The sequence below is a fragment of the Pan troglodytes genome, chromosome 15 (genome assembly GCF_028858775.2).
Source record: "Pan troglodytes isolate AG18354 chromosome 15, NHGRI_mPanTro3-v2.0_pri, whole genome shotgun sequence".
NCBI classification, from domain to species: Eukaryota; Metazoa; Chordata; class Mammalia; order Primates; family Hominidae; genus Pan; species Pan troglodytes.
Window position 1 is genome coordinate 53,856,751 of NC_072413.2, and position 18,962 is coordinate 53,875,712.

General features: G+C 41.1%; 1 long non-coding RNA gene across 1 annotated transcript in view; it reads left to right on the plus strand.

Annotated features, from left to right (window-relative positions):
• LOC107968172 (uncharacterized) overlaps positions 1–18,962 on the plus strand; it is a 115,571-nt gene that overhangs the window by 35,727 nt on the left and 60,882 nt on the right. The window contains exon 2 of the long non-coding RNA XR_001709172.4: positions 4,579–4,671. This is a non-coding gene — a long non-coding RNA (uncharacterized LOC107968172). The remainder of the gene's footprint in view (positions 1–4,578; positions 4,672–18,962) is intronic.

The window sequence follows — 18,962 nt, forward strand, 5'->3', positions numbered from 1 at the left end:
AGGTGGAGAGTTCTGTAGATGTCTACTAGGTCCATTTAGTTAAGTATTGAGTTCAGGTTCTGAATATCTTTGTTAATTTTCTGCCTCGAGGATCTGTCCAATCCTGTAAGTGGGATGTTGAAGTCTCCCACCATTATTGTGTGGGAATCTAAGTCTCTTCATAGGTCTCTAAGAACTTGCTTTATGAATCTGTGTGCTCCTGTGTTGGATACATATATACTTAGGATAGTTAGGTTTTCTTGTTGAATTAAGCCCTTTGCCATTATGTAATTTCCTTCTTTGTCTTTTTTGATCATTGTTGGTTTAAAGTCTATTTTGTCTGAAATTAGGATTGCAACCCTTGCTATTTTCTGTTTTCCATTTGCTTGTGCCATTTTCCTGTCTTTATTCCCTGTCTCTTTCAGGGATGCCAGTGAGTCATAGATTTGATCTGTTTACATAATCCCATATTTCTTGGAGGTTTTGTTTATTCCTTTTCATTATTTTTTCTTTATTTTTGTCTGATGGTCTTATTTCAGAAAGCCAGTCTTCAATCTCTGAGATTCTTTCCTCAGCTTGGTCTATTCTGCTGTTACTACTGCAATTGCATTATGAAATTCTTGTAGTGTATTTTTTAGCTCTATCAGATCAGTTAGGTTCTTTTTTACACTGTTTTGTCTGTCAGCTCTTGAATTGTTTTATTGTGATCCTTAGATTCCTTTGATTGGGTTTTGATGTTTCCCTTAATCTTGATCTTCATTCCTATTCATATTCTGAATTTTATTTCTGTTGTTTCAGCCATCTCAGCCCAGTTAAAAACCCTTGCTGGAAAACTAGAGAGGTTGTTTGGAGGAATGAAGACACTTTGGTCTTTTGAATTGCCTGGTTCTTTCTCATCTCTGCATGTGGGTGTTCCTTTAACTGTGGTGTAGATTGAGTACACTCAATAGGCTTCTTTTCTGGATGTTTTCAGAGGGTGAGGCTTTGTGCAGGGTCTTTGTAGCTGAATTCTTGTTGGTTTCACAGTGGGTTATGTTTGTCAAGTATTTTTGGTGTTGAAGTTTGGGGTGTGATCCACTAGGTGGCACTTAAGCATAATGAGCCCCCAGGCTCTTTGTTTCTTCCCCAGACCAAGGACAGCATGGGCAGAACCGCTGCTGTGGCCGCGACAGAGGGGCTGTCGGTTGCCTCTGGGAGTCTCTCCCCAGGGACACCCAGAGCCACTGCCAGTGGGTGCGCTCAGCCAGGGCAGCTGTTCTGCGATCCTGAGCTGGCGGCCCTGCCTGGTGGAGAGGGCAGGGTAGGGGCTCCCCGGGAAGAGGGGCTAGACTCCTTTCTGTATGGTGGCTGCTGTGTGCTGGAGGTCCCAGCCTAGAGACTAGGCCCTTTGTTCTTAGGTTGACTCCGGCATTTCTTCCTGGGAGAAATGCTGGGCTGCCTCTGATTGAAGTGTTTCCGCAGGCAGGGTGGCTGTGCTGGCGTCCCAGGTTAGGCGGCCCCCAGTCCGTGAGAAGTGAGGGTGGGACCTGCATAGGGAGGGGAACAGTCCTGCCGCTTTTCCGTGAGGCAGCTGCTCTGTGCTAGGGGTCCGTACCATCCCCTGTCCCAACAGACTTTCTAGGCCGGCCCTCCCTCTGGGAGCTCTGCCCCAGAGAGGCGAGGAGCTGCTACTGGCCCGATTGCCCTGGTGGGGGTGGGGGTGGGGGGGACTGCCGGGGGTGGTGGGTGGAGTCCCAGGTTGAGAGGTCTTGCCCAGTGAGGAGAAATGGGGTGGAGGATCCATGTAAAAAACGATCTGAATGCTTTTTTGTAGGGCAGCTGCACTGTGCCGGGGGGCCAGTCAGTCCCTCATCACTCTGGGCTCTCCAGTGCCTGAAGGCAGCAACAGCAAAGGCTGCAAAACAGCAAAGATGGTGGCCCACCCCTCCCTCAGGGAGCTCCCTCTCAGGGAGGCGTGGAGCTGCTACCATGGTCACATGTGGCTGGAGTTCCAGGTCAGTGGGTCTTACCCCACCAGGTGCCATGGAAGTGAGGCCTGCAGACTGTCTCTGCTCAGCCCCTTGGATTCAGCCCCTTTCCCTTAAGGGAGCCTAACCTACCCCTTTGCCAGAGCTGTGGCTGCTAATGCTGGGATGCCCGGGGACCAAAGGCTCCTAGGACCCTGATCAGTGGCTCTGCCCAGACTCCACCTAGCTCTGTGTGTCAGAGTGAGCCCTGGTAGTAGGTTCATGAGGGAGACCTCCTGACCTCAGCGTTGCAAAGGTCTGTGGAAGAAGCGTGGGTCCCTGGGATCTCTCACTCACTCAGTGTTCCCATGGAAGGGGAGCCTCCTCTGGCTCCTTGCCTCTCCCAGATGGGTGGTTGTCCTGCCTGGCTCCTCTCTATTCTCTGTGGATCGAGTTATTTCCTTGATGATTCCCAGTGTGCACACCTGGATGTTTCCGGCACATACTAGCTACTTCTAGTTGGCTGTCTTCGATCAGTCTTTAAAATTTTAATTTTCAGTGTTTGTTTTGGTATATAGAAGTAAGATTGAATTTTGTGTGGTAACCTTGTATCCTGAAGCCTTGTTAAACTCACATATTAATTTATTGGTTTTTTTTCTATGTGAACAGTCATATTATTTATGAATAGGGACAGTTTTATTTCTTCCTTTCTATTCTGTATGTCTTATTTCGTTTTCTTGTTAGTTACTCTGGCTAAGACTTCCTGATAGTGAATGGGAGAAGTAAAAGTGAATATTCTTGCTTTGTTCCAGGTTTTAGCTTGAAAACATTCAGCTGACCTTAAGTATGATGTTAGCTGTAGGTTAGATGCCTTTTAGGAGGTTGAGGATGATCTCTTCTATTCCTGGTTTGTAAGAATTTTTATCATAATGAATTTGGATTTTTTTTTCAAATGCTTTTTCTGCATCAGTCTATAATCATGTGACATTCCTTCTCTAGAACTTTAATATGGTGGGTTACATGATTGAGTTTCAGACATGAACCAGCCTTGCGTTTCAGGGCCATACCCTGCTTGATTGTGGTGTGTTATTCTTTTTATACACTGCTGGATTCAATTTACTGATACTTTGTTGAGGATTTTTTCATCTATGTTTATTAGAGAATTTGGTCTTTAATTTTCTTTTCCTTGTACTCTTATTGTGCAGTTTTGGTATCAGGGTAATGGCCTCTGACTTCGCAAAATGAGCTAGGAAGTATTCTCTGCCCTTCTATTTTCTGGAAAAGATTAACATAATTTGCATGTTGCTTTTTAAAATGTTTGGTAAAATTCACCAGTGAAGGTATCTGGGCCCCCAAATTTTTGTTCAGAAGGTGTTATTAATTCGATTTCGTTGATAGTCATAGAACTATTCTGGTTACCTATTTCATCTGGGTGATTTTTTTAGTTTGTGTTTTTTGAGCAGTTTGTTCATTTCACCTGAGTTGTCAAATTTATGTGCATAGAGTTGTTTGGAGTATTCCCTTATTGTTCTTTTGATACTGTGTGGTCTATAATGATAGTCCCTCCTTCATTCTTGATATTGGCAATTACTGTATTTTCTCTTTTTCTCTTTGTTAGTTTTGCTAGAGGTTTATCAATTTCATTGACCTTTTCAAAGAAGGAACTATTTGTTTTACTAATTTCCTCTTTTTTTGCTTTCAGTTTCATGGATTACTGCTGTTTATTTCCTTCTCTCTTCTTGCTTTGGGTTTATTTTACTATTCTTTTCCTAGTTAAAGAGGAAAAGACTATTTGAAGCATTTATTTTCTTTTACTATAAACATTTAATGTTGATTTCACCCAGCACTGCCTCAGAGGCATATCACAATTTTTGATGTGTTTTATTTTTATTTTCTGATAGCTAAAATTAAAAAAAATTTCCTTGAGACTTCTTCTTTGAAACATGGATTATTTTGAAGTAAAGTGTTTGGGGATTTTTCTGTTATCTTTGTTACCCATTTCTAATTTAATTCTATCATGGTTAGAGGTCATACTTTCTATGATTTCCATTCTTTTCATTTTGCTAAGGTTTATTTTATGACTCAGAAGATGGTGACTGTTCCATGTATACTTGAAAAGAATGTGTATTTCACTGTTGTTGTGGAGAATGTTTACTATATGTTAACCAGAGCAAGTGGATTAGTGGTGTTGTTCAGTTCTTCTGTGTCTTTGCTGATTTTTTTTCCATCTACTAGTTGTATCTATTACCTAGAGAGTAGTGTTGAAGTCTCCAAACATAACTGTGGCTTTTTCTGTTTCTTGTTCAGTTCTGTCAGCTTTTCTTCAAGTATTTTGAGACTGTGTTGTTAATTGTATATGCATTAAGGAATGTATGTTTTCTTGGTGAATTGACCCTTTTATCATTATATAATGTCCCTCTTTATCTCTGAAAATTTTCTTTGTTATAAAGATACTTTATGTGATACTAATACAGCCATGCCACTTAATTTTTTTTTTTTTTTTTGCCACTCAGGATGAAGTGTAGTGGTGCAATCTTGGCTCACTGCAGCCTCAATCTCCCAGGCTCAAGTGATCTTCCTGCCTGAGCCTCCAGAGTAGCTGGGACTATAGGTGCCTGCCACCATGCCTGACTGATTTTTTATTCTTTTGTAGAGATGGGGTTTCACCATGTTGCTTAGGGTGGTCTTGAACTCCTGGACTCAAGTGATCCACTCCCTTCAGCCTCCCCAAGTGCTGGGATTACAGGTATGAGCCACTTCTACTTTTAACCTACGTATATCATGATGTTTGAGGTGAGTTTCCTATATATAGAATATACTTGAGTAGTTTTGTTTTTCCCTTCTAACAATCTCATTATTTTAATTGGTTTGTTTAGACCATTCACAATTAATGTTAGTGTTGATATGTTTGGACTTAGGCTTACCATTTTATAATTTGTTTTACATTTGTTCTCCATGTCTTTTGTTCCTTTGTCTCACCTTTCCTTCTTCTTTTGGGTTATTCAAATATCTTTAGTAATCCATTTTAATTGTGACTTTTGTTTTTGAAGATAGTGGTGTTGGTTTTTTTGAAATCTTGTCATAGGAAATATTGTTTGTTGATGTTTAAAGAGTTTCCACTCCTTGTTATTGATTTAGTGATAATAATAACAATAGCAGCAGCTATGGTATAATGGGCACCTGATTTCATCTTATCATGTCATTGAATTTTTTGTTATTATCTTTAATGGTTGCAGAATATTCCATCATTTGGATATGATATTTTATCTAACCTCTTCTTTGATACTGGACATAAATTTCATTTTAGGGTTCCACTCTAATAAATCATGTTACAATGAACATCTTTGTGTTTTGGGTTTTTCCTCAGAATATTCTTAGGCTTGGAATAAGTGCCCTTTCCATACCTAATCTATAATCTTTATAACAATGCTGCCAGGTTAAGATTTTTTAAAATTTTATAGCTAAATCAAACTGAGATTTAAAGGGCTTAAATATCTTGCTCAAGGTTACCTTAATGATAATGGGAGGAATCAGAGGCCAACACTCATCTGGCACCAAAGCCTGTGCTCTTTCCATAGTACCTTTCACAGATTTGGCACATATGACTTCATTGCACAGAACTTCACTAATGGTCATAGCTCAGTCTGTGAAATTACCTAACTGTTAAAATGATCAGTGTAAAACACATTTTGTGTCATGGCAGATAATCCATTTTTCCTGAGCCTCATGACTCATGTGAGAAAGGCCTTTTGTTCCCTGTGACCAGGAAACCCACAGGTCACAACATGTGAGCAAGATTCCCTGATGATCTGTCTCCAGCCTTAGGGAATACCACACTACTAGTATGGATCTACTACCGATAGTTTAGTTATCTTTATTTGATAATGCTTCTTTTCTTTTGCTTCAGATGGTGTATCCCAGTGTTTCTTGTGCTTCATTGTTAAATTGGGATTGTATATTGATACAGTGGTCTATTGTTTCAGTTTTTATTGGATCATAAAGCTCCATAAAGAATAGATGGTGTATATTTGTTTCTGATGCTGTTACGTCCTTGGACTCTGCCAGTGGATGTTTTTATAGTGTCTGCTGTATTTATTATGTGTGTTATTCTTGTGTTGCCACAAGAATCCTGTGTTACCATTTATTGTAAATCAGATTCTTGCTGTTTGTGCTGGGTGTTCAGGCTCCAAGAGGGATCACTGAGATGCTCCAACTATACACCCTATAAATTCTGCATTCTCCAGGAACTTTGAGTTATGTCGTAGAGATGGTCTATTAAGCCACTTAGATACCAGGCATCAATTTTATTTTGCTAACGATAATCAAAAGATGGTTCATTTATCATGAGATGTATATTTGGATGCGATCATCTGAACGTGTTCTGCCCTATTAAAGCAATGTTTTAAATGTTTACAAGGAGAAAGGAAACTAGCGTTTGTTGAGTATGTACTGATAGAATTACTTTACATGTACTATCTTCCATAATCCTCTCCTTGAGTTTGAAAGGCAGGTACTTTTAACATATTATTTCACAGATTTTGAAATTCATACTCAAAGACCTTAATTCATGCAAGCCCATATAGGTACTGATATGCAGCTTAAACTATATGACTCCAAATCCTGTAAGCACTTCAAGCAGAATGTTTGCCCCACCATTTTTTCCCCATGCCAGCTGTCATCGATCATCTATTTCCAGTGAACTTCTGCCTTTTCCAATTATTTTAGTGACTGACTATAATTTTGATTCTATTCCATAATAATAATAATTAACAAACAGAAAATAGTGTAATGATGAATAGCACAGACTTTGGAACCAGACTATCTGTGTTCAAACTCCAGCTCTGTTATTTATTGGCTCTGCAACTTTGGGCAAATCATGTAACTTCTATGTGTTTCAGTTTCCTCATTTGATTTGTGGGGGATAATAACAGTACTTAGAGGGTTGCTATGAGGACTACATGAGTTATTATTTGTAAAGATCTTCGAATAGTGCTTGCTACATTGAGAGTCCTATACATAAATGTTTTTCAAATAAGTAACATTTATTTCTAATTTATTGTGTAGCAGATGCTTCACTAAACATTGTAAAGATGATGCAAATATAAGGATGCTTCTATTATCACCTCCATTTTATGAAGGAGGACACAAAGGCTTAGGAAGGGTAACAACTAGTCCAAGATCATACTGGTGGAAAGCTCACTGTGTAAAACTTAGAAAACTAAAATAAATATGAGATAGCAGAATAAAGCTCACTCACAGTTCTACTACATAGAGATTATTATTGCTAACATTTGGATTATTTCCCTCATTTTATGCACATTAACATAGATTACTGAAATCATATTGAAGGTATCATTGTCTATCTTCACTTTCTTCCATAACATTATTTTTAAAATTTTTATCATGTCATTGAATTTTTTGTTATTAACTTTAATGGTTGCAGAATATTCCATCATTTGGATTTGATGTTTTGTCTAACCCCTTCTTTGATATTGGACATAAATTCCATTTCAGGGTTGTGCACTAATCATGTTACAATGGACATGTTTGTCTGCATTTTGGATTTTTCCTCAGAATATTTTTAGGCTTAGAATACTGTGCCAAATAATCAACATGTTTAAGTCTCTAATAAACAAATAGGCTAAAATTTTCAAAGGAGCCTAAAAAAAATTATAAGGAAAAAATGTAAAAAGAAACGAATCAGGTTCCAAAGATGTAGGGTTTTTTAAAAATTAGAATTTTCCTTTTAAGATAATTGTAGATTTACAGGTATTGGTAAGAAATAATACAGAGATCCTGTATACCCTTTGTTCCATTTTGCTCCATGGTGACATCTTGTAAAACTGTAGTACATTATGACAATCAGCACAGCTCATTGATACAGTCAAGATACAGAGCATTTCTTCTTCTTTTTCTTATTCTTCTGCTTTTTTTTTTTTTTTCTTTTTTGATTCTCTGTCATCCAAGCTGGAGTGCAGTGGCGCCATCTCGGCTCACTGCAACCCCTGCCTCCCAGGTTCAAGCAATTCTTGTGCCTCAGCCACTTGAGTAGCTGGGATTACAGGCACCCGCCACCACGCCCAGCTCACTTGTATTTTCAGTAGAGATGGGGTTTCACCATGTTGGCCAGGCTGGTCTTGAACTCCTTGACCTCAGGTGATCTGCCCGCCTCGGCCTCCCAAAGTGCTGGAATTACAGGTGTGAGCTACTGCACCCGGCCAAGATACAGAGCATTACCGTCACCTCAAGGGTCCTTCGTGTTGCCCTTTTGTAGCCACGTATACCTCCCTCTAACCCCCATCCCTGACCCTTGGCAATCATGAATCCATTCTCTATTTTTATAGTTTTGTCATTTCAAGAATGTGATATACATAAAATAATAAAATATGCAATTATTTAGAATTGGCTTTTTTCACTTAACATCGTTCCTGGAGATTTGTCCAAGTCTTGTGTGTATCAGTAGCCTGTCTTTGCTGAGTTGCCTTCCACGGTGTGGATGTACCACCATTTGTCTAACCATTCACCCGTTGAAGGACATTTGGGTTGCTCCTGGTTTCTGGCTATTAAGAATAAAGGTGCTATAAACATTTTTGTACTGGTTTTGCGTCACTATGACCTTGGCTTTCCTTTTCGTGCAGACCTGTAAGACTTGGGTTGGCAACTTCTCAGTTCAGTCCACAGTGCCCACTTCTCTGGAGCTCTATGGAATACACTAACTTTCAGCCCCTCCAAGCTCTGGATCCTGTAGACATTGCTCACCCCTTTCTCAGGGCCCACCCTGCATGCACTGCACACACTGTGTTGGAGGCAAACAGCAGCCAGCCAACCTGCCTGCAAGTGGCTCGCTCATGGCTCTCCACCTCTGCCTGCTACCCCATCTTCTCCACCTGCTCCCACATGGCAGGCTGTCGTCACAGGCAGCCTGTGCTTAGCTCTCAAGTTGCACGCCCCTAATGCCTGGCTGGTTTCTCAGGCAGGAGGAGAGCTGTTTCCTGCCACCAGCATCCACCACCTTGTTCTCTTTCAGCATCCTCTGTAGGTCTTTTCTCTCCAGCCAGTCCAGACTCACTTCTTTTTGGCACCTCCTTCAACTCAGGGACTTGGGTTTTCTCTACACACAGCGGGGAGCATTCTGCACGTATATGGGATTGCAGTGCTACACCCTGATCTTGTCAGGTTTGTCTCCTTCCCACTAGCCGGCAACTCGTTAAGGCTAAAATTCATTAATCTTCATACCCTACAAAGAACCAGTAAAGTGCCTTTACATAGCATACCAATATTGAATTAAATGAATTAAATGAACGATTTAATAAATGACGAATTTCTTGAAAGCATCGAGGAAATGTCCTGATAACACAGATTCCGGCTACATCCCAGGGTTCCACCCTTCTGCTGGAAACTTGGCCCATAAGCCTTGCAGTCCTCCTTGGCTGCTAATTTTCCAACCGTGGCTTTACACCTGTTTCATTTTACAATATTTATTGGGAAAGCATTTTAGCTGCTTATTATAGTCAGATATCATCCGTGACAAGCCATTTTCCTTGAATTAGCCCAGTGAGAAATATTTCTAAAGGCATTAAATGAAATCATCCAGACGCTTCCCATGGCCAGCTGGATGCAGCAGCCACGTTCAGCTCCCCCGGCTTGAATACAGAGTGGTTTATGTTTTCAGTCGGCTCCAGGCCGCAAAGCTGCTGCTAATTCTCCCACTAATAAATGGGGCTTTAACAAATTCTACTAAGTAAAAGTAACAGGAGCATTTACAACTATGTTTTCAGTAAATTAGATGAGATAATGTAGTGCCTGGTGCATAGTAAGCGCCCAGTAAATGGTAACTGTTGTGATGCTGGACACTACACCAATAATGGTTATGGAAAAATAACATCAAAGATGAAGCCTGTAGGGAAAAAATTTTTAAAGGTTGGTAGAAAATAAGGTCATATAAATAATTGCTTGAAGGGTTAGGAATAAGGAAAATAGGCCAGGCCTGGTGGCTCACACCTGTAATCCCAGCACTTTGGGAGGCCGAGGTGGGTGGATGGCTTGAGCTCAGGAGTTTGAGACCAACCTGGGCAATATGATGAAACCCCGTCTCTACAAAACAGAAACATTAGCTGGCTGTGGTGGCATGTGCCTGAAATCCCAGCTACGTGGGAGGCTGAGGCACGAGAATTGCTTGAACCTGGGAGGTGGAAGTTGCAGTGAGCCGAGATTGTGCTACTGCACTCCAGCCTGGGTTACAGAGGGAACTGTCTCAATTAAAAAAAAAAAAAAGGAGTAAGGAAAATAATGCTGAAGAAAGAAAATCATTTTAATTAAAAATTAAAAGGATGAAAATAGAGGAGTTAGGAGAATCGATAGAAAGTGAAATAGGCAATGTGCATTTCATAACGTGTTTAAAAATGCAAGTTACGTGCTTCTGCATTTGTCCTGGAAGATCGCACGCACTTAATCAAATCACACTGTCTCACACTGGGTTTCCAAAAACTGACATACACCCAAGCAACATTTCCGACAACATGGTAAGTAGAAAATTGTGATTTTTTCCTTACATAATTATTTCAGAGAATTTTGAGTAAATACAGACATTCCCACTGAAACTTGAAGTTATAAAACATGTACTACACCACTCTGAGGTTCTATCTGGGCTCTGAAATACCACCTGTGATGTTACCAAGATGCCTAAACTGGTGGGATGTGTAGAGAAACTCTTATTAACTCCAGGATCAGGACCCTTTCCCCCAAATATCTTTTCTTAGCTTCTTGATGCCATATTTCTTTGCTTTTGTTATTAAATATGAAAACATTTATCTTGGCCAGCCTTAAACTAAATGATCAATCTTGGTTTTAGTAATGCCTGTTCAAAGTACTACTATATTAATATTAGTTTTGGATGTGCCAGTCTTTTGTCACTTGAGTTGATAAATCTGGAGATAGAATTTTAAAGCACAATGCCTCTTGACGATTATCTTTTGTTCCAGGGTGAATAGAACACTGATTCTTACATAGCCTGTGAGCAAGAACAGGGTGATTTTGGTGGAAATAAAATGCAACATGAGTTTTCCCAGCCAGCCATGCGAGGTCCTCAGCTGAGGGACAGCAAGATTGAAGGACGATCGAAATGAAAGAGGTTAACTGCGGCACAGAATTTCCAATGGGGACTGTGTTAGAGGTGGTAGCCATGAGACAGGGCCAGCTGACACCCGTGGGGACGCACTGCAGCAGCTGGATGAATGAGGGCTATGAGCGACAATGAGTTTGGAGCCGATTTTGCCATAGGTCAGAGAGAACAGCTGGCAGGATGTCATCTCCCCATCTCCAACCAGCAAATAGGTGGCAATCTTTTACTCTAGCAAAGAGCTAGAAACAAATATTTCTGCATTAGTAACAAACCGCGGAGGTAGTTTAAGGGATTTTTTCAATAAATAGATCTTGAGGGAGGCAGTTATAATAAAGCAGGATAATTAGCAAACTTTCCTAGGTAATATATTCATAGAACAAGGAAAATCCTAATTTCCCCCTTGAATTTATTGGCTGGCTAGAGCCAATTATATTTACATTTTAAACTCACAGAAAAATATCAGTAACTACTTTTTTTTTTAAAAAAAAACAACAACTAGGGATACAAATAATGACAGCAAAAATCCATTTTTTTAGAAGTTGGCAAAAAACAGTATTTTATGAAAATAAAAGACATAGTTTATCCCAGTGGTTTAAAATTAACACAAACATCTTTTAGACACTTATCCTATCATAGCAACATGTAATTTAAAACAACTTCCTTCAGATTTAGAAGCAGTACTTAAACAGAACTGCTAATTGACACTTAGTGAGAAACAATTTATGGTGTATTTCATTTTTCATTGCTATAAAACTGGTTTAAAATAATGAGGCTCATGAAGGATATGACCCAGACCATAAAATGTACTTATTAGAGTTGTTTGATAAATCACAAAGGGGAGATTCTCACCTCTTAATAAGTGTAAGGCACTGTGATGTGAGAGCCAGACACAGAGAGGGTGCGGCAGGTGTCCTGGTAGCACGTGGGCCCTCTCTCTCTCCAGGTGTTGGAGAACGGTGCGTCTCTGAATGTCCAGCCACCCTCACTTCCCCTGATCTTTAGTATGCAATCTAGTGTCCAGACACAGTGAAGCTGGATGCCAGGGTAGGAAAACAACCTAACCAGGGATCCCATCTGGGTTCTGTCAGACCCTGAAGATAGGACCAGCATCCCCAGGCTTACAGCTTCCTGTAATCTAGCTAGAAATGCTCCTCCCAGGGCCATCCCTGTACAGGAGCTTCATTCACACATTCATATGCTCATTCGTCTTTTTGCTTTTTCATTCCCCAAATGTGCCTTGAGTATCTACTTGAACACAGCAGACATGGTCTCCACCCCTCTGGAGCTTGCAAGGGAGAACGGGGAAGGTGTTAAATGCATTGAGGGGGACTACAGAGCACATGGGAACTCTATACAATGGGGACATGGCAGACAGGAAGACTCCAATGATGAGGGATCCACGAAGGATGGGGAGGCAGGGAATGGGGCACCTGAATCCCCTAAGGGAGTTGTAAACCCAACTAGATTGTTTTACTGACCACAGGCGCTGCTATTCACAAGGTTATGAGCCAAGAAAGTACCAGCCATTGCAACCTCAAGGAGCTATGGATGTGCTGAGAGCTCAGTAAATGAGCAGGGACTCAGGGACAGGTCAAAGAGGCTGCAGAGGTGGGACCTTTGAGACCAGAGTCAACTGACTAAGAATAAAGCAGGCCTGTCTCTTGGATGGGGTAACTGGGCAGCCACCCTAGGCTTGTAAGATTTCTGTCTTTAACAATATCCCAAGGGTGCAATAGAAGATGTCAATAGTATGGCCTCCTTTCAAGTGTGTTTCCCAGAGCAGCCCTAGCATTAGCTGAGTTGCCTGGGAGCCCCATGCCTTTCTGTCTGTGGCCCTGACTATAGTGCTATACAGTGGGTGCTATCATGGATGGGTTTTGCTCATTTCCTGAACAAAAACAAGATAACTAGTTGCACCTCAGCAGCCTTGGTTCAGGGAGCATTTAAGACCTGCCACAACACTGGAAGTTCCAGCAAATGTCCAGAGAAGCAGGCAAGGGAGGTACATCTGAGGACCCCTTCCCTTGTCATTATCATATTACATAAGCCATGCCCTTTTCTGTCATAGACACCCCTTCCTAGAAAGAAACTATGGAAGACAGATGAATATGAGAGATTAGGCGTTTTGCCTGAAAAGGAATATCATCCTTAGAGGATGGTTCACATTAAGGGATTGTACTGAGATTATGGAATGGAGTAAATTTTTTTCCTCGCTAGCTGGTGAATGAGGCACCTCATAATTCACTAAAAAACCATGTTTCTTTGAATGTAGTTAATTTATGACCCCACAATTTGCATAATGGAATATTATATATCTATTTAAAATAATGATTCAGGTCTATATTTGATAACTTAGAAAGCTGTCCATGATACATTAGAGTGAAAAAGCAAGTCACAGAACTTTAAGTATACTTTAATTCTGTTTATGTAAAACCGTGTGAGTGTACTCAAGCATAAAACGAAGTCTGAAAAGGTGTTCACCAAAATATTAACATGGATTATCTCTGGATGATAATATCAGATGACTTCTTTTTCACTTTCTTCATACTTTTCTGGATTGCCTTAATATGCTTCTACAGTGAGAATGCTTTGTTTTTATAGGAGCTAGGTTAATTTTAAAAAAACTTATTAGTAACTTTTGAAAGTGGAATTCTTATTTACTTAATTCCTTGCAGATTATTCTTTTTCTTGGATAGGAAGCCAAAATACTCTTCAGAGATGCATTGCCTAGTTGAGCAACTTCACCATAGCAGTTTCTGTCTGTTGCTGAGAGGCTACCTGGTAACTTCCTACAGCCAGCCATCCTATGTGAACTGTAACTTCCCCGTAAGAAAAAAATATCTATCTTTGACATTATTGTGGCAGATCCTCCAGAGAGTCTGAAGACACGGGCTCTTCCTATATCCTTGTAACTGAATTTCTAGGGAAAAAATAATTCATGAAAATTGTTAATATCACTTTACTTTTTTAAAGTACAAAATAAAGGCTAAGTCGTCAAAAGAAGAGGTGAGAATTTGAAGAACACTGCTCTTTGGGGAAGGAAGGACACTAGGTTGGGTTGAATTTGCTTCCTAGCCCATTCATGTTTATTATCAGGAATTTGGAGGTCAGCGTCAGAGCATAACCTTTCCAATGAATATTGCATACCAAGCCGTCAGCACTGGCATTTCAGAGAGCCTTCCAGGAGCTGGCGGTGAAGCACAGTGACCTAATCCAAATCAGAGTGGAATGAAGTCTTGAAAGCACCATCCTTCCCTCTCTCGGCTTGGGTAGCAGAAAGCACATTTACTCAGTGACAAGGAAACATTGTGTGCTGTGTCCACCGTGTCATGGATATCCTGGTCTAAAGTGACAGGATATTGGAAGGAAATTGTTTTTTAATCTAAAATGTGTTTAGAGTTTCTAAACTTAGCTTAGTATTTTATGATTGGATTTTCTAGAAGAGACACAGGTAGATTTGAGCCCTGACAATACGCTGGGCACGTGGAGAGCTATCTAAGAACAAATGCCTGCTCCGGCAGTTCAGACACAGGTCCTGGCTCACCCTCCAGCCCCAAACCCTTCTGCTCTCCTCTTTGCTGGCTTGTCTCCAGCTGCACCAGGCTCCAGCCACAACAGGATTTTTGCTGTTTCTCAAATACAACAAACATGATCTGATGAAAGGCATTTGCTGTTTCCTTTCCTCTGCCTGGATCTTCTCAGCTCAAACATCACCTAGCAGAGTCTCCTTCCCTATAAAGATAGCACCCTACTCTCTATGCAGTCACTCCTACACGAGCGTGCCCCTGCTTTATTTTATACATAGCACTTATTCCTCCCTAATCTATTGTGTATTTGCTTATTTGTCTACCCCCACCAGAATGCCAGCTTCATGAAAAGAACTATTGTATGTTTTGTTCACTACAGCGTCCCTAGCACCTAGAGCAGTGCCTGACACATGGTAGATATCCAGTAGGGTTTTGTTGAAATGAATGAATAAATGAATGATTGAATTCACTTTACCCAATGCACATGTTCCCAAGTAATTGTATATAAGTTAATTATGAGTGGAAACATTTTAAATGCACTAGGAAAAAGTTGTTCAAATGAATCCTATCTTTAACCAATTCTATAAAAGGAATTATAATTCCCAGCTTGCCTTTTGCTTTGATCTGAGTTTTGGAGTTAGATTTTCGTAACAGCCAGATCCACCTGTATGTGGCTCTGTGCATGATGGAGAACATTCCAAGAGTCATCTAGACTCATCTGGGCTTTCTGTATAAATGGTATTGTGATTAGAGTTCTCACTACTTCTGGATCTGTCTATTGGCCCCTCATGAAGACCAGTAGAACTGAAGGACATGATGGAAAGGAGGAATGATATTAAAATATTAACAGCCAGTATAACCCCCATCTCCTGCTGTGGCAGGGCTTAACCCTTTAGTTGGTGGATCTTGGGTAGGTCTAGGGGCTTCAAGGCAGCTGGGGCGGGGCAGCAGCATGACACGTGCTGCTGCCTTCAGGCTGACCATCAGCTCCAGGGAGTGGAGCTTGCAGATTGCTCAGGCCATATGCAGGTGGATTTCCCTGGTAAGTGCCAAAGTCGTGGATCTACCACTCGGCTATGAGGCTCTCCTGGCCTGGGCTGGGAGCACCTGGCACAGTGCCTACACTTGGTGGGTGCTTAATTAACGTTTGATCATTGCATTCATTATCTGAGAGAACTTGGTGAGAAAATCTAACTTGAAAGTGCTTTTTCATCTGCAGAGGTGCTTTTATCACTGGCACAGTGAGGGTTTTCTCATAATAGCAGCATGCTAGGTCCAGTGCTTTATTTAAGTCACCAGGAGAGGGTAACAATAAAGTCTGCATGGGCCAGATCCAGGTTTTGTGGAGCCTGAACTGCTTACAATTTGGGTGGTCCTCTTTGAGAGAATGAATACAAAATTAGTCAGAGAGTCTAGAAAGAGGCCTGGGTACATAAGAAACCTGGAAGCGTGAGCTTCAGTGGTTTGACAGTGAATCTGCTTCCAGGTCTGGGTGTGCTGACAGCCTTGGGATTTGCCTTTATCAGGCAACTTCTGGGGTGGGCTTGCTGAGGTCCTGTTTGCTGGAGGAGGCAGTACGCCCTGAGAACTATCTTGTCCTAAGGAATGGTTGAGCCTACTAATAACGATGCCTCAGTCATCATAGAATCAAGTCTGAGAAGAGCGCGAGGTCTTCTCAGAGCTGCTTTCTCTCAAGCTCTGTAAGATACAGCAGCCCAGAGACAAAAGCATAGAAGACATGAGCGGCATCTTCTTGCCTCTATTTTGAAGTGGGCTGCAATGCCGGAGCATGCTGGTGTCACACAAAGGTGGGGGTGGGGACAGCTTGATGCTGGCTGCAGAGACCACCATCTGGGTATCTTCCTGCCCTCCCAGGCAGCAGTGAAGGTTGGGAGACTTTAGTATAAAAGCCAAAATTGACAAGTGAGATCTAATTAAACTAAAGAGCTTCTGCACAGCAAAATAAACTACCATCAAAGCAAACAGACAACCCTACAGAGTGGGAGAAAATTTTTGCGATCTATCCATCTGACGAAGGTCTAATATCCAGAATCTATAGGGAACTTAAATATACAAAAATAAAACAATCCCATTAAAAAGTGAACAATTGACATAAACAGATACTTCTCAAAAGAAGACATTCATGCGGCCAACAAACATGAAAAAAAGCTCATTATCACTGGTCATTAGAGAAATGCAAATCAAAACCATGATGAGATACCATCTCATGCCAGCCAGAATGGTGCTTATTAAAAAGCCGAGAAATAACAGATGCTGGTGAGGTTGCAGAGGAACAAGAAGGCTTTTACGCTGTTGGTAGGAATGTAAATTCATTCAACATTGTGCAAGACATTGTGGCGATTCCTCAAGGATCTAGAACCAGAAATATCATTTGACCTGGCAGTCCCATTACTGGGTATATACCCAAAGGAATATAAATCATTCTCTTATAAAAATACATGCACACGTATGTTCACTGAAGTACTATTCACAATAGCAAAGACATGGAGTCAACCCAAATGCCCATCAATGATAGATTGGATAAAGAAAATGTGGTACATATACACCATGGAATACTATGCAGCCACAAACAGGAATGGGATCATGTCCTTTGTAGAGACGTGGATGGAGCTGGAAGCCATTATCCTCAGCAAACTAATGCAGGAATGGAAAATCAAACACCATATGTTCTCACTTATAAGTGGGAGCTGAACAATGAGAACACATGGACACAGGAGGGGAAAAACACACACTGGGGCCTGTGGGGCAGAGGCTGCAGGGAGGGAGAGCATCAGAAAAAATAGCTAATGCATGCAGGGCTTAATACCTAGGTGATGGGTTGATAGGTGCAGCAAACCACCATGGCACACATTTACCTATGTAACAACCTGCACATCCTACACATGTACCACAGAACTTTAAAGAATGATAGTTGTCCTTTGAGGGGCACATACGTGCTGGGGAACTTTATGTGCATTCTCTCTAATTCTTACAGGAACCCCGCGAGATAAATATCATTAACCCTGTTTCCAGGTGTAATAGAATGTCAAATTTGCTCACAGAATGTGCAGACGTGCAAAGACAACGTAGACTCTATTTTCTCTAGCTGACTTGAACCTTCTTATGAGTCCACACCCTGCTGGGTAGCACAAAACTGACTCTTGCCAATTAACAGTGTCTCAATGTCTTCTGGTTTATAGCCTCTTTCCTATTTAAATAGTCAAGGTTTCCTAAGTTAAATTCCCTATCAGGGCTGTTTTCATTTGTCTTTTAATTAGTCTCTTTTGGATGACTCATTCTCCCTTGATGATCCCGTTCTCTTGCAGCATTTCTTACTCCCTGCTTCTTGCCCACAGATGGTCCTGAGTGTTTGTAGGACTCACTGGGATTCCACAGGGTCAGGGATGGGATTTCTGGACTCTCACTGCTCTCTAACAGGGGAGGCTGGTCTGGTGTACACCAGGTCTGGGTGGCCAGGGGAGGAAAATGGACCCACTGGTCTTCGAGGGTGACAGGTGCCTGGAACTGCCAGGCTCTGGTTGGCTGTCCTGTAGTGAAGTCTGCACGAGGCAATGACTCAGCACCTTCGTGTCCTGTCTCTGTGCTGGGGCACATGGAAACTTGTGGATCCCTGTATGTCATGTACCGGCCACAGGGATCCCCATGCCTTGGGCGGCGGGGGATCACACTGGCTTGCCACTCTCCCAGTCCCTCTCTTACCATGATCCCTGGGGCTGGAAGGGGCCATGCTTCCACTACCTCCATGTCCCCTGCAGGTTCTCTCCAACTTGGCATGCATGACAGCTCTGTGGTACAGCTCAGTGGCCTTCTAACTTTTTTTTCTGTCTGTGTCCTCAAAACCTTCTAAAAAGCTACAATCTCCTTTAAAGATGCCTTTTATCTAAATTATACTAGATGCCTTTTATCTAAATTAAATAGTTGCAAAGGATGTAATTATTGGTATCTTGCAAATGTTGATATTTTAGGGTACAACTGTTATATCACTCTTTTAAACTTATCCAATAGAATCTAAATACCATAGTGATTTAATACCCATGTTTCAAAAAAACACATGAACGAGCTCTTTTTTATCAGTTGTAAGTTACATAATGTTTATCTCTTTCCTTGAAATTGTATTTCCATTTCATTTCTGCAGAACTTTATCCTAACATGATGTATTCTTATGCTTGAAAGTCTTTTATGAATTACCCTATCATTCTTCTCAACAAAAATTTGTATATAAGTTGAACATTTTCAATTGTTATTTTTTTTGTCACCACAGCACTCTCCTAGAAAATTTATTATGGATTAAGTTCAATTAAAATTATTTTTGATACATAGTTGATCAAAGTTATACATATATAGGTACACACACATACACACTATGCA